Source organism: Protobothrops mucrosquamatus, unplaced genomic scaffold, assembly GCF_001527695.2.
Source record: "Protobothrops mucrosquamatus isolate PMUCROS unplaced genomic scaffold, P.Mucros_1.0 scaffold1527, whole genome shotgun sequence".
NCBI classification, from domain to species: Eukaryota; Metazoa; Chordata; class Lepidosauria; order Squamata; family Viperidae; genus Protobothrops; species Protobothrops mucrosquamatus.
Window position 1 is genome coordinate 45,983 of NW_015387699.1, and position 16,527 is coordinate 62,509.

Consider the following 16,527-nt stretch of genomic DNA (forward strand, 5'->3'; position numbering starts at 1 on the left):
GTTCAGTGGTTCAGAGATCACATTTGCTAGTTCCTTGAGAACCTTGGGGTGTAATCCATCTGGTCCTGGCGATTTGAACTCGTCTAGGCTGGACAGGTGCTCACTTACTATTTTCTTGCCTATCTTAACTTGTGTTTCTATTCTGTTTTTTATGGCACTATTTTTGATAGGTTGGTCTGTTTTTTCCTTTTGTGTAAAGGCATGGCTGGCTCAGGAATTCTGGGAGTTGAAGTCCACGAGTCATAAAAGAACCAAGGTTGCCTACTCTTGATACAGATTCAATATTAGTAATGCTACTTTACGAAATAGTTTTTTTCCTAGAATATCGCTAGAAAGCAGTTCAAACAACAATTTCCCAACACTACCATTATCATTGTTGATCATTCTGAGAATCGACTTAAAGACTTGGAAAGTACAGAGGGAGATATCAATTTGAAAAAGCTGGAATCTCCTGCTTCTCAAAGCAAAATAATCCTGAAAAACATTACTCAGAGATTAGAAGGCTAAGGGAAATGTGCGACCTGCCTAAAGTGAACAATAGATGCTGGCTGATCCTGTCATCTAGGGGTCATTTGACTGGGCCATCAACAGAGTGGTTAAGGAGTAGATTAAGTTCTATCCATGGCAAACACTGTGTCAAGGTAAGGGGGAGACACTTTAACCCAATTGCAGCTAAGGGCAACTTATGGCTGCTTCAGCTATGAACTGGAGATCAGATGATGGCAACATTTTGAGGTTACAGCAAATAAAAGGGGTTGCTGGGGAAGATTTTTTTTTTCATCAGTGCAAATAATGAAAGATTCAAATGTTCTTCTTTTCGTCCTTGTCTGCTTGTGAAATGAGAAAAAAAAATAGCTCCCACTTTTAGAATGAAGGGCAGAAGTCCAGTCAAAAATCAAATCAAATCAGATCAAGAGAGATGTAATTTCTCTACAAGCTCATCCCTCCCTTTTTAAATGAGTCTCAGATTTGGAGTCTCTTTCTGGAAAGAAGGAGAAGATTCAGTCCTCTTGCAGCTGCTTTTGATCAAGTGATCAAGCTTGCATGTGGAATAGAAAGCAGGTCACTCCGATTCCAAGTTGATGTAATAGGGAGCCAGCAGGCAGTTTTTCTTGGGAGTTTGCATTATCCAAAATGAAAGAAAAGAGAAAGAAAGGCTACAGACGTATTGATGCTTTGTGGGTTGTACATGATTGTTTGCAGTGTAATGCCACTAAATTCAATTGTTCTTAGTGGCAGTGCTTTTTTTCTAAAAAAAAAAAAAAAAAAAAAAAAAAAGGTGCCGGAACTCACACACGTTATACAACCCCCTTGCCTACCCTATAAGGTTCCACCCAAAAAAGGTGCCGGAACTCCATTCTGGGCGTTCTATGAGAAAAAAAGCCCTGTTTACTGGTAAGAAAATAATTCACTGTCTTGCAATCAAAGGTAGTCTTGCCATCTTCCCTAACTATCACACTTGGGATGGGAAACCATTAAGAAATCACAGTTCTTGTAGGCTAGACTGTAAAGTTAAAAACATGTATATCCTGGGACAAGTGCAGGCAAACTTACTTCCACTCAGTTATCAAGAAAATTGCATGGATTTTCCATCTAGTGGGGCTCAATTCAAGGGAAATATTACTTTTGAACTGCTCAGGATAATAGGACAAATTTAAACCCAAAATTGTAGGCTATTAGCAGCAACTGGAGATCTTTTCTCTAAAAAAATATATATATTTGTATAGACATATAGTTATTTAATCCCTAGCTTTCTAAGGGAATACATATTTGATCCTTTGTATGTTTACTTGGAAATAAGTTCCCGTATTCAACATTGGAGATTATATTAATGATCTTTTTAGACTATAAAATGTAAAAAAAAAAAGCAAGAATATATATTTTTGGGTGTTGTAGAAATATTTCTGGGCTTTCTATTAAAAGTTCTGTACTAATTAATTGACCAGTACTTGTCCTCACGAAGCATATATTGTTGGAGGTCAGTGTTCATTAAACTATACCAGCATGATAAGGGGATTTACAGTTTAACAATATGACACAGATCATAGGTTTTCAATATGCTGGCTACTTGTCCAATTTTATTACAATATATAAGTTACATTGATATAGTCTATCGCAGAAATTATCCCAAAGCTGCAGTTGTAAGCTTTTTTCACCCCTCCACATGCAACTCATTTCTTGTGGCTGTTTATGGAATCAAAGATCATGCAAAACCTCTGAGCAAAAGAACAAAACCAGGAATTACAATTTATGGCTTCAAACATTTTGAGTGCCAAAAGCGAACCAGCCTACTGTTGGCTATAGAGGGTATGATGAATCTTGGAACAGGGTAGTCAGTTTTATTGCCTTTTAAAGAAATGTTAGATTTCTGTGCTGCTTCAGTCCTGCTTATAGGGGAACTCTGTTTCCAAATTCCTTTCGTCCCTAACACATACAAACATTGACAAGCAGTTCTATAAGGTAGACCAAACAAAGAAACCAATGCCATATATATCTAAAACTACTTTTATTGGAATAGATACAGTATAGTACCAGAATCTTCGCCCCATCACTTTATCTTTGTGTAAGGTCTATTTGAAGTGCTTTCTCAAATCAGTTTCTTTGAATGGACTTACTCCATGGTTGTCTGATGGTTGCCTTGGTAGCAGCTCTTCTTCCTGTCCTTCAAGGTTATTATTTATACCAGGGGTCTTCAAACATGATCCTTTTATGACTGGTGGACTTCAACTCCCAGAATTCCTCAGCCAGCATGCCTGGCTGAGGAATTCTGGGAGTTGAAGTCCACAAGTCAAAAGGGCCAAGTTTGAAGACTCCTGATTTACACCTTCTACAGTGTCAACTGACCATCTTCTGTAGTGGTGTTAGCTAGCCCAACATAACCAAGGACATTTCTGGACTCCCTAAATATAGAAAGAAACCTGAGGAAGACGATCATCTTCAATGATTGGATTGTGAGATCTTCTAAAAACTCACTAATAGCACGTATGCAAATATTTTGTTTGAAATTTTGGAGGAAGGTTATAAATGATTCAGGAAATCTGCTCAGGACAAAGTTAAATATAAAAGACACAGGGCTTAACTTTCAACCATGGAGGAATTTAAAAGTACCACAAAGATCTGTTAGGCTGTTTCTCTTTGCTTCAACAATTTGTCCAAGTTGGCTGAAGGTTTTTGGCTTTGAGCTTCCAGCTGAGAAAGAAAAGCCATTCAGTCTGTTTAGAGATACAAAAAAGGGATTTTTTTTTCCTTTTTACTGCTCTTGAGACGATGGAAAGGTGAAAACAAGTAAGAAATGAGATGCAGAAATATTAAGAGTACATAGATTTATAGATTAATACTAAAAGTCAAGCAAAGCTTCGCGATCCCTTGGACCAAGTTTATAAGATGTATTTGATTCAAGAAAGTTTAGCATCTCCATGTTCAGGGCTGAGCAATGGCTGCAGGAGGCATCTTAGAGGGCGCCAGACTACTTTTATATTGGACAAAGGGCAAACTGTGGCTCTAAAGTTTTGGAACCATAGCCAGAGTATGTCAAGTGTCCAGCTTTTAAAACTTCCAGCGAGATACTTTAGTTCTCAGGAGAAATCTCACTTAATATGTTAGTAGCTTACTGAGGGCCTCCTGACTGGATTTGACCAAATAAAGAATTTCTTTATTTTGAATTCCAAGCTAACATTTCTTTTCACAAACCCTTTTCTCGTTGTGCATTTATATACCAAAGCATTCTAAGTCTGATGGGATGGAGGAACACTGCAGTTATTTCTCTCCCCCCCCCCCATTGTTTATTCCTAAACTCAATGCTTTGCCATTTCTGTATTATCACTTTCACAGAAAGGTGTGAAAGGTGAGGCTAACGGATGCTGTCGCCTTTATGAAAAAAACCATAAAATTAGATTATATTTAATACGTAGATAATAGGTACTGCAAGTAATAAGTCCTCACTACCATTGACTTAATCTTATGGAAAATGCTTAGAGAGACTTTCACATAAGAACTCTGCCATCTCCAGACCTCTTTCAACCATTAAATCAGATGTAGTAAAAAATTGAACTAGTTTATTTCTGCTTCATCTGTGATTTACTTGAAATGACACTAAAATGCTATATGGCTTGTGGAGGGCTATTTCATGACCTGGTATCTTTTTATCCTGTCCCTCCTGGTCCCCTTCATGCAAATTGCCAGCATGTTTTGGTATATGGCCAGACAAATAGAGACAATATGAAGTAAAACTGCCCAGTGCCAGTTTTGCTCCTGTTTGCCTAATTATCAAAATTTTAAGACAATCAAATCTGAAAATGGTTGTGCTTCTGAAGGGACTGCGGAATAGAAGCAGGAATGATATGCAAGTGAAATTGCAGTCCAATATATTGGTGGAAATGAAGTAACTCCTTTTTTTTCTTTTTTGAAGTCATCAAAGCTGCTTCCAGCTGCATTCATAGCTGCTTATTTTGGACACCATGATGTAAAAAAGATGTTGAAACTCTAGAAATAGTACAGAGAAGAGCAACAAAGATGATTAGGGGACTGGAGGTTGAAACATATAAGGAAGGGCTGCTGGAATTGGGTATGTCTAGTTTAATGAAGAGAAGGACGAGGGGGGACATGATAGCAGTGTTCCAATATCTCAGAGGTTGCCACAAAGAAGAGGGAGTCAAGCTATTCTCCAAAGCGCCTGAAGGGAGGACAAGAAGTAATGGATGGAAACTAATCAAAGAGAGAAGCAACCTAGTACTAAGGAGACATTTCCTGACAGTTAGAACAATTAATCAGTGGAACAACCTGCCTCCAGAATTTGTGAATGCTCCAACACTGGAAGCTTTTAAGAAGAGACTGGACAATCATTTGTCTGAAATGGTATAAGGTTTCCTGCCTGAGCAAGGGGTTGGACTAGATGACTTCCAAGGTCCCTTCCACCTTTTTATTGTTGTTATTGTTATTGTTATTATTATTATTATCCAAGAGCTGTCTTTATTGATTGGGGGGACATTCAAATGACTGAAGCACACCAACATGGGTTGTCAATGTCATACAAAACATTTCCCATGTTTCAAATGAGCTACCTCAATAATAGTTCAAGAAGCAGCTCTTTCCACATCAACCTACTGCGCTAGAAAAAAATGGAAGGAAGCAGGCTTCAATTTTCCACCTGATGCTAAGTGCAGATTTCTTTAAACAAGAGTGGCCAAGCTTGTATACATAATACTAAGCCCTAGTGCAGTGATGGCGAACCTTTTAGAGACTGAGTGCCCAAAAACTGGCCCCGCCCCCACTCCACCCCCTGCCCACCCCCTGCCCCACCCCCACCCTGCCCCACCCTGCCTGCCCGCAGGGCCACTTATCACCTCCAGGGCCTGCCACAGATCGCCCAGGCAGCCCAGAAGCGCCCTGGTGGCCACGCTCTCTGCCTGCGCCCCGCAGCATCAACTGTACGCGTTGGGGCGTGAGGGCAGTCTTGTCTTCGCTGCCTGGCTGCCATGTTCTTGGCTGAGCTGCTCCGCATGGGCCATGCTCGGGGGCGACTCTCCTCCGGGGGGGCTGCTGGTGAGGGGGTCGCGGGCGGAGGCAAGGCTGGGGCAACGGCACGTGTGCCCACAGAGAGGGCTCCGAGTGCCGCCTCTGGCACCCGTGCCATAGGTTCGCCACCACTGCCCTAGTGAGTAGATAAAAATACTACACTAATCCTGTGTCTGAGAGTGCTCTTTGAGCCCCAATTAACTGGTTCACCAAATGACAGCAATAGCAAATTGCATTTATATAACTGTCTCTGCTTAGCTGCAACCATTCTTCAGTCAATAGGATCTGGCCTCAATTATCAAGGTAGCCTAACTGCAGTTATAACTTACTTAGACTAGTGCAATGTGGCTGATCTAGTGCTGCTTCCAAACAATATCTGGAAGTTCAGTTTGTGTAAAATGTTGCAGCTCGGTGCTAATTGGTGTGCAGTACCAGGGCCATACTAAATTCATGTTCGGAGACCTGCATTGTTTGCTACTTGTTTCCTCAAACAAGTAGACTTTAGCTTGTTTCCTCAAACAAGTTGACTTTAGCTTTTAAAGTGCTAAAAGGATTGAAATGTGACTGTTTGAGAAACCATCTGTTTCAATGAGAACGTATCTGCTGTTCATTAAAATTGTGGCAAGGATGTCATAGATAATATAATTACTTTGCTGTCATAGATAAGCAAAAACTCAACTTTCAGTTCCATGGCTAAAATGTTTTATTAGAAATACATATATATCTCAAAGGGAAATCAAGAAGCAAGTGTTTCCTGGACCTACTCCTGGCCCCAGAAAATCATAACAAAATGTTCTTAGCTAGCTAGAACTTTTGTAATGTCCACCTGCTAAATTGATGTTTGGTTTTGTGTTTTTTTTTGTGTGTGTGCCTTGGAGTCAGTTTTCGACTCCTGGTGACTGCCAAGACTAGACGCTGTGGTTTTCCTGACAAGGTTTTTCAGAAGTGGTTTGCCATTGCCTCTTTTCTAGAGCTGAGAGAAAGTGACTGGCCCAAGGTCACTCAGCTTATTTTCTGCATCAGATGGGACTAGAATTCACAGTCTCCAGGTTTTTAGTTTGATGTCTTAACCATTACACTGAAGTGGCTCTCAAAAAAAATGATGTTAGGAGATCAACAATATTTGTGTACAAGATAACATCACTTGTGCCATTAACTGACTGCTTTGGATACTTATTTCACAAGAGCAAAATATAGATTCCTTGCCAAGAGCTATTATATTGAGTACCTCTTGACCCAGATGTTCAAATTCAGCTTCTTTTGTGAGATAAAATATGTGATTCATTTAATACACTTACATACAGCTGTCCTTTCTTCTTTTAAACATCTTCATAAGAGCACAATGTCCTGATCAAGTGGTCTTTGGAAAACTAACTCTTCCTGTGTACATGCATGTGTGTTTTTAACTTTGCCTGTTTCACATGTATAAAAATATACAAGTATGGTAGGGGGAGTGTGAATTTTCCAACAGAAGGCTAGGAAGAAAAGGATTATTCCTTCTTTCCCTCTATGCTCAGAAAGGGAAAGTGGATTGTGCTGCTATGAACTTACTCTAATGTTAAAAAAAACCCAACCAAAGGTAGATATATGGTATATGTCAATACTGAAATATATTCTCAAGTAACTAAATTTGGGGCTTTGCTTATGGTCTTTGCCTCTCCTTCAGGTAACTAAGGAGGAAGCAGTTCAGCCTTTTGGTAAGATGACAGGGGATTATGGGAACTGAAGCGCAGTACATCTGGAGGGTGTTAGACGTGGGAGGTTGGGAAGTTGAAAGACCATTCAGACAAGAATTGCTCAGCTGAAGTTATTCACTCCCCACAATGCATACAGAAAGGCTACAGTGGCATCAGCACTAGTCTATTTTCTCTAAAATCAAGCCAGTGCTAGATCTACCACACCCCTGTAAACACTGACTGCTTATTTATGTCTGTTGGTGGACTTGGGTTTTGTAGGCATCATTTAAAAGAAATTACCTATCTAGAATTACTTAGTTCTTAGGGCCCCAAGCTTTCCCAAGTACCTTTTCTGCAGCGCCTAGAAGCCCTTCTGATTGCAAGGGCTGACAATTGGTCTTCTGCATTATAACGAAGATAAGCTATGCAACTGTAGATACACTCTAAAATATATTTGACCCAACTTTATATAAAGAAAGATAGATCTCTAATCCTGATCCCCTCCCTCCAAACCAGAAAAAAACAGGACAGAAATCTTGCCTTTGACTTTTGTATCAGCACTCACCCAGTTGTGGTCCTCAGGTTCCTGCCAAAATATTTGGTGCAGCACCTAGACATCAAAGGTGATTCTTCACTGTTCTCATCCACGAAGAAGCAGGCTTTCTTTGGGATATGTGCCTATTTATCAGGCAAGAATTAGGCTTGACTGGATGCCAGTAAAAGCTGAAGATATTTTTGATATGACTGAGAGGCATATTAATAGAGATGGTCACAGCTGCTTGTCAACTGGAAACAGATGTCTATGCCCCTTTTGACTTCTTCTTATATTGTGACTAGCTGCTTTCTACAGGTTTAATTTCAAGGGTAGCTTGGTGTGAATGACAAAGAACAGAATTTCAAGACATTGTAGGTGGTAGCAAAGCTCTTATATCATGACATAAGCAGCTCCATCGCTTAACCAAGACTTCAGAATCCATGTTCTCTTGAATCATTTTGCATCTTCTGGCTTTGTTTTTCCTTCTACCATTTGGTGATGGAAAAAGTCTTGCTGGTGCCTTTACTGGTGTTTTTAAATAGCTCGGGCTTTTCAGCTCCTTATAATTAACTGGAATTTCAGTTTACATAAAAAGAGGAAAACAGTTATGTAAAATGTAACTCTATAGCCTGTAAGTGAATTTCCAGAATAAGATCACTCAGTGCATGTAAAACTCTGTGCGCAACAACAGAAGCCTTTTTTGTGCTAATTAATTAGTCCTGATAGCTTTATTATGATGAAAATGATATTAACACCAAAGGCATTTTAGTACCATGACCAATCTTCTGGACAATTTGAGCAAGCATCTAACTGATGATCAGTTGCCACATTTGTTTCCGATTTTAAATTTTGTCGCATGCCAATAGATGCATTCTCACAAGCTTGGGTAATGTTAATATTCTTTTTTTCTAGCTTAGTAGGTGCAAATCAAGCTCACTTTGTTATAGTTCTCACTCCCAAAGTGCTTTAACTCAGTAACCAGAATGAAACATGTTATATGAATACATCTAATTTGTATCTAGAATGGTGCCAGTCTCACGGTGGGTAGGCCTACAGAGGCAATATACCATCTCTTTCTTGCTTGATGTTGTCACTGCATTTAGACCAGACCTAAAAATACTAATAGTAGTCCAGAAACATGATGTATGTCTCATATTTGTCATGTTGACTTTGAAATGGACATTTAAAGGCACTAGACTTCACTATACTACACAGTGAAATTATTAGACATTCCTGTATTACTGTTTACTGAGCACAGTGTCATTTGCAATATCACTGTATTTTCATAATACACTTAAAATGGAGTGGTGGGGTAGGCTGGTCATATTATTGGGCAGAATTCAGTTAACTAACTAATCCAGCTTTATATTTATTCCTACTTTAAACTAGTTCCATCAGATCAACAGCTCCCCATGTCATGCAAGCTGTTTGCTTGAGAACTAGCTGTTAGTTTTGACATCTGTGATCAAGATAAATACCTAAAGGGAGACTCTGTGAAAATGGGTGACTCTCTAGATGCTTTAATTTTCACCTTCTATTTATACCAGCAGGGAGAACTAAAAACACTAGCTGCCATCCGATTAACCAAGTCATTCCAGATTGGGTGCTGCTGACAGATAATGGTGTGAGACTTGACTGGGGAAATTTTGTTATATCAGGTATTTGTCCCCTAAACATTTCCAGAGACTAGGGGGGAGGGAGGAAAAGAGAATGTGAGTAAGTGGCAGTCACAGTCCCTTTAGCAATATTTAGGTCAGTATTCTGAATCATTATGAGTTAGTTTACACTCAAGAAAAAGTATACAGGTAAACCTCGACTTACAACCACAATTGAGCCTCAAATTTTCATTTTTATGCAAGACAGTTGTTAAGTGAGTTTTGCCCCATTTTATCACCTTTTTTGCCACAGTTAAGTGAATCCATTGACTTTGCTTGTCAAAAGGTCACAAAAAGTGATCACATGACCCCGGGACATCATAAATACATGCCAATTGCCGAGCATCTGAATTGTGATCATGTAACCATGGGGATGCTGTAGCTTTTGTTAAGTGTGAAAAATGGCTAAAAAGTCATTTTTTTCATGTCATGGTAATTTCAAATGGTCACTAAATAATGGTTGTAAGTTGAGGACTATCTGCACTGGATCAGAGAGATGGAATAGATTTTGTTTATTTATATTTCACATTTCTTAACTGCCCACTTCCCTCCCAGATTTAAGACACATTGTATTGTGCAGGACAGGAAGGCTTACCTGCTTAACTATAACACTGGGGTCATTTTAGCACCCTTTCCTGAGGCAGCTTCGTTCATGTGATGTTAGGCCTAACATCACATGAACGAGGCCTACCAGACAAGCATTTTGCGTCTCTCCCAAACACAGGACTACATGAGACATTGAAGCACCATAAAGAAACAGAAAAATAAATCCCCATTTTTTTTCTTCTGCAAAACACTGAGAAATCTGTGGCCTTCTAACTTCAGCTCCTAGCAACTCTCTTTGTTGGCACCGGTCATGCTGGCTGAAATGCAGGGGGTTGCAATTTATCAATCTAAGAGGTTCAAACGTTTCCACTGGTTTGCTAAATTACAGTAGCATTTCAGAGACTGAGAATCCTGTTACTAATCTTAATCACACCTTTACAGAATGAGGCTTCCGAAAATTCTTGTGAAAGAGAATGGCTTTGTTCACATGGCATAGTTATTCATTGTTAATTTAGTCATGATTTACTCAGCCAAATTATTTGGGTTCACGTGATATACAGGACCAGAAATTGCGATGTGGGGAGGGTTCACATACTAAGATACCTCAAAATGTGTTTTTGATGTGCCACATCAAAGCCATAAATATATTAAACTTTGTAATGCAGATATCTTTATAGAGCAGAAGGCAGCAGAAGATCCCACTATGAAATCCTATGAAATACTGGAATGGTGAATGCAAATGTTATTTAATCAAATATTCCTGGAAACATACTCCTTCAAAAGTGTTGGGAAATGAAAAGGGGAAAAAGAAGATCTGGATTTATCAGAACAATTCTGGATGATTTGCATTAGACAACAAGAGTTATTGCTTCCTAATTGTTTCTTACAATAATAACAACAGACTAACTTGCCTGCGATACTCTTGTAGGATGTTGCTGAACTCCATTTCTTGCTTAAATGATGACAATCTATAAACTTCCAATTTTGATGCTTTGCCTGAGATGTTATAATTCCAAGAGTATATCTTTTGCACCAGGAAAGTTCATTCCCAAGCCTCAAGGTCAGCTAATCGCTGGCTTACAAAACTGGTGTCTGCATGAATTGTGCACGGTTAACATTTTGTTTGGAATCCTTGCTTCAGTTCTGTAGACCTGTGAGCTTTTGAAACTTCATCCTAAACAATCTTTCAAGGATGCCATTGTTTTGCAACAGCTGTTGGTAAATTCCTTTTGAGCTGCAGATGGTCTTTTTTCCTTTCCCATCATTGCTGCAACCACATGCTCTGGAAAAAAAACCTAAGCATAACTTTAAGATGAAGTGAAATAGCAAAACAAGAAACATTGAAGAAGGAATAAGGGGTGGATTAATAAAGCAGAAAGGTAGCAAAAAATCTTTTTCTATTATCATTTGGAGAGCCCTATGACTAGAAATTTTGCAAGTCCTAAAAGAGCCAATTTGTTATAGTGGTGAAATCTAATTGCGGGGACTTGCCCAGGGATTTGCCAAGAGTTAACTCTGACTAAGAAGAGATTGGACAACCATTTGTCTGAAATGGTATAGGGTTTCCTTTCTAAGCAGGGGGTTGGACTAGAAAACCTCCAAGGTCCCTTCCAACTCTTCTCTTCTCTTCTCTTCTCTTCTCTTCTCTTCTCTTCTCTTCTCTTCTCGTCTCTTCTCTTCTCTTCTCTTCTCTTCCCTTTGAAGGGACAGAGAGAGAGAGAGAGAGAGAGAGAGATGCAGAGAGAGACATGTAATTTGGTGTAATGTAGTTTGGTGTAATGGTTAAGACATGTAGTTTGGTGTAATGGTTAAGGCATAAGACATGTAGTTTGGCGTAATGGTTAAGGCATAAGACATGTAGTTTGGTGTAATGGTTAAGGCATAAGGCTAACAACCCGGACACTTTAGCCATAAAGCCAGCTGGGTGTCCTTGGGCCTGATACTCTCTCTGATACTAGGAAGGAGGGAAGGGCAAACAAGTTCCAAAAAATGTTGCAGAGAAAACTGCTACGGCTTGTCCATGTAGTTGCCAGGAGACATGATTTACTTGATGGCACAAAGATAAGACCAGAAAAGTGGGATATAAATCACAAATGAATTATATTTCTCCATATTTCTATTTTATGTATTGTGTGGGCAATATCACTAAGACCACAACATGCACATCCAAGACCTAAAATACCAGCGAACCACATACAGTATTGACTATGGAAGTGCTGTATTAAAACAAAATTATGACATTTCATCTGTGCAAATTCGTTAGAAAATAGCCCAACATAGTAGATTGTGCTTCTATCATAAAATTTTGGATGGATGCCATTCTGAGCTGGAGGAGCCCAAAATTGCAATGTGCATCACTTTGTGAGAACCTCCTGCTCTGTATGCTTAAGTGAATGGGTTTGATTCTCCATTTTCAAGGACATGTCTATGTTTGCTTCAGCTTTGTTTTCCTACTTTGAAGTAGCAAAACAATAATTCTAACTATTCTATTTTTGAAGGACAAGGTGGCTTGGGAGCAATGTGGAATGAAGAAAGCAGAGGTACAGGTTTTACATATACATAAAATGTGCCTCCAGAGGTTGTGAATGCTCAAACACTGGAAGTTTTTAAGAAGAGATTGGACAACTATTTGTCTGAAATGGTATAGTGTTTCCTGCCTGAGCAGGGGGGTTGGACTAGAAGACCTTCAAGGTCCCTTCCAACTTTGCTATTCTGTTTTGTCTTCCAGGAAAAGAATTTCAAAACAAGGAGAAAGGAACTTTGGTAAACACACTTGCATGTAATATGTTTAGGCTTCTGGTTGCTTATAGTCTCTAAATCCCTGGTTACCTCCTTTAAGCTCCTTTGATCATGATTGCTGATAACTCACAACATTTTATGCCATTTTATGGTGGAGACACACATACAGTACATGATATTGTGATCCTTAAAATAAGTGTGCTGTAATAAATGAAAAAAATAGTCTCCTGAAAAGCCTGACCCCAGATATGTGGTATAGCCCACCTATTTTGCGCACCCCCAATACTGGATATGGCTCTTTCTGCCACAATATTGATTACTACTTATTGAGGCCCTCAGTTGAATTCCCTGGTCCTCTCCCCACCCCTTGTGTTAATAGTTACTGGTTCTTGATCAGTGGTGGGATTCAGCTGGTTTGCAGAACCGGTAGCTAATTATTTGTTGCCCAGGCCCAGAATGGACTTCCGGAAGTGGTATCCACACAGAGAACCGGTTGCTCACATATTTGAATCCCACCACTACTCTTAATTATATATATGAGAGTTGTGCTGTATCACTGGCCTCTGTCTTTAAAGCTGTATAGATTTCAATACTCAGCTCATTTGAACTGAAATGAGAGAAAAAACGTGAAATGGGACTTTGTGAAATCCTTTTCTAAAATTCACTGAGTTCACATGAGATGCTTAGAGTATTGGGTATAATCTGAGGCTCTTGGACCCCATGTTCCCCATCATTCAGTGTGAAAGCCAGTGCTCTTTTGAAAGTTATCACCGAGTTTCCTTTCCTATAGAAAGGAAAATCTGCTTACATTAAATACAGATAGTCCTCAACTTACAACAGTTCATTTAGTGACCGTTCAAAGTTATAGTGGCAGCTAAAAGTGACATATGACCATTTTTCACACTTAACAACCTTTGCAGCATCTCCATGGTCATGTGATCTAAATTCAGATGCTTGGGAACTGGTTCATATTTATTTATGACGGTTGCAGTGTCTCAGGATCATCGTAATCCCCTTTTGTGACTGTCTGATAAAGTCAATAGGCAACGTGCTTGGCAACTGGTTCATACTTACGGCCATTGCTGCCCAGGCCATGTGATCCCCTTTTGCGACCTCCTGACAAGCAAAGTCAATGGGGAAGCCTGTTTCACCTAACAACTGTGTTACTAATTTAACAACTGCAGTGATTCACTTAACAACTATTTTTCAAAGCACCAGAAGGTAAGATAAGAAACAATGGATGGAAACTAATCAGGGAGAGAAGCAACCTGGAATTAAGGAGAAATTTCCCAACATTGAGAACAATTAATCAGTGGAATGGCTTGCTTTCAGAAGTTGTGGGCATTTCATCACTGGAGGCTTTTAAGAAGACACTGTATAGCCACTTGTCCTAAATAGTATAGGGTCTCCTGCTTGGACTAGAAGACCTCCAAGGTCCTTTCCAACTCTATTATTCTGCATTTTGCTGTGCATAACTATGATAACACACTCCATAACAAATATCTAAGGCAAAAGATTCAAATTTTTAGAGAGGTGTCAAAAAGGAAGAAGCTACTTAAACCCATCCATTGAGTGAGAATCAAGAAAATTACAGATGCAATGCACTAAAGGCTGTCTTTCAAAATATGTTAAGAGATATGGCAAAGGAAGGGAGTTATTGTGGGTTAAATAATTAAATGTTCCAGATTACAGAAGGAAGTTCGGCTTTAGTGAAATAAGTAAAGTAGAAGGAATTTCTGACTCCCAACCTTAATTACTCATTTATTGCCTAATGTTACCAAGAAAGAGAATTGCATTTTTAAAATCTGACCAGGAAATTTTGATTGATTGGATATGTGCCATCAAGTCAGTATTAACTTTGAGGGACCACACAGATAGGCCTTTTCCAGGACTGGCCATTCAGGTCTTATAGTATGCACCCATTGCTGCGTAATGGAGTCCATCTACCTTGCTTCCGGTTGCCCTCTTCTATTTCTTTCCACCTTTCCCAGCAGTAGAGTCTTCTCCAGAGAGCTGGGTCTCCACATAATACTGTATGTCCAAAATAGGATACTTCACCTAGTTTGATCAAGTGAGAATTTTGTAGTTGTTTTATTATTATTTTATCTGTTTTCTTTGCTATTCTAGGATATTCTCAGGAGTCTTGGTTACCAAAGTTCAGAAGCAACAATATCATTCAGTCCTGCTTCTTCAAAATCAAAACCCATCTTTAACTTCCATGGAGAGTTTCAGGAAAAACTATTGCCTGCCTGATTTTAATTTTTGTAGGTGTAGACAGTCATGTCATTTGAATACCTTTTCTTTGTGTCTTTTTGCTTTAAATACTTTTCCAAATATCATCTTGCTTTAGCTGGGCAAATGGGTTGACTTTTATGTCTTGGGTAAGTATATAGTACTATTGGTGTATATTTATGGCTTCTTTTACTCATCCTTCCAGGAATGCTCTCCCACACCTCCCCTGCCCCCCAATGAGGCACCACTGTGAAGGGCCAAGAAGCTGGTTGATTGCAATGAACACAAAATAAGCAAAAACATAAATACATCCCTAGTTGACTTTTTCAAAGGGTTATTCTTTAGCAATCTAATTTATGGGTGGGGATTTATTTATTTTTTAGCTAGCTTGTCAGCTGGAGAGCTGACAGCTCAGGTTTGAGACATGAGCTCCAGGCAACAGGATGAGCTCCTGTTATTTGCTTCAGCTCCTTCCCACCTAGCAGTTTGAAAGCACGCGAATGCAAGTCAGTGGGAAGGTAACAGCGTTCCAGGTGTCTTTGGCAGATAGCCATGCTGACCACATGACCATAGAAATTGTCCTTGAACAACGCTGGCTCCTTCGGCCAAGAAACAGAGATGAGCACCGTACCCTAGAGTTGGACTTGACTGACTTTACTCTTTGCTTAGGTAGTAGCGTCCCAACCCCTACCCCTCAAAAACATATCCTTGCTACAAGGGTCTATCACACATATAATCACTTATTAAAAGCGTAATCAGGATGCCTCTTGCCAGATGGCCAACATTTCATTTTTGGACTACTAAGATTTGGAGGGCAGGGGGAATAGAGAGGAGGCAAGAACCTTAAAAGCAACTATGTCATTGGCTTTTAAAGCAGCATAGGCAGAACTTGGGAACTGCTATAACATGAAATGAATAGATGTCACCATTAGGTTACATTATAGGAAATATTACTGCTAAACCTAAAATTGTACATGACTAAGCATGGCTTTTTAATAAGGCCTCCTTATTAATAAATATCATCCTCCTCCTTCAGATTTAAATCAATTCAAATCAGTTCAAATCCCTCCAAGGCCAATCTTAAGAAAAAGGAGTTCTCCCATTCAGGGCAATGGTTGGGTGATATTCACAGGGTTATGAGCCTGACATGAAAAAGCATGTTTTAGCTTTTAGAACTGTAATTCTCAACATGTTTATTTTAGCTGCTTTTCATTATTATACTTGTTACTTACTTGTTTATGTGAGCTACTTTTCATTATTGGCAAAGATTTATAAATAAATGTTTACTATAAACATACAGGAACTACTTGAATCTTGACACTTCACTTCTAAGTCTTTTTTTATGTATATTTATCCTGAAGAGTGATCTTCTAAACTAAGCATTTTAACTAGTTTATCCAATGGATCAGCTCCAAGATTTTGTAATGCTGGATGGGGGGTTTGGAAACTGAAGTCCCAATACATTTATTTAGAGGGCACAAAGCTGGGGAAAGCAGAATAATTGAACTCAAAATGCTCTTGTTTGGTTAGAATAAGATAGAGTGGGGAGAGGATGGAATTGTGAATACAGTAAAAAAGAGATGCATCTTTCTGATTGTAACATTATTTATATTCATTTCAAATTTCCTGT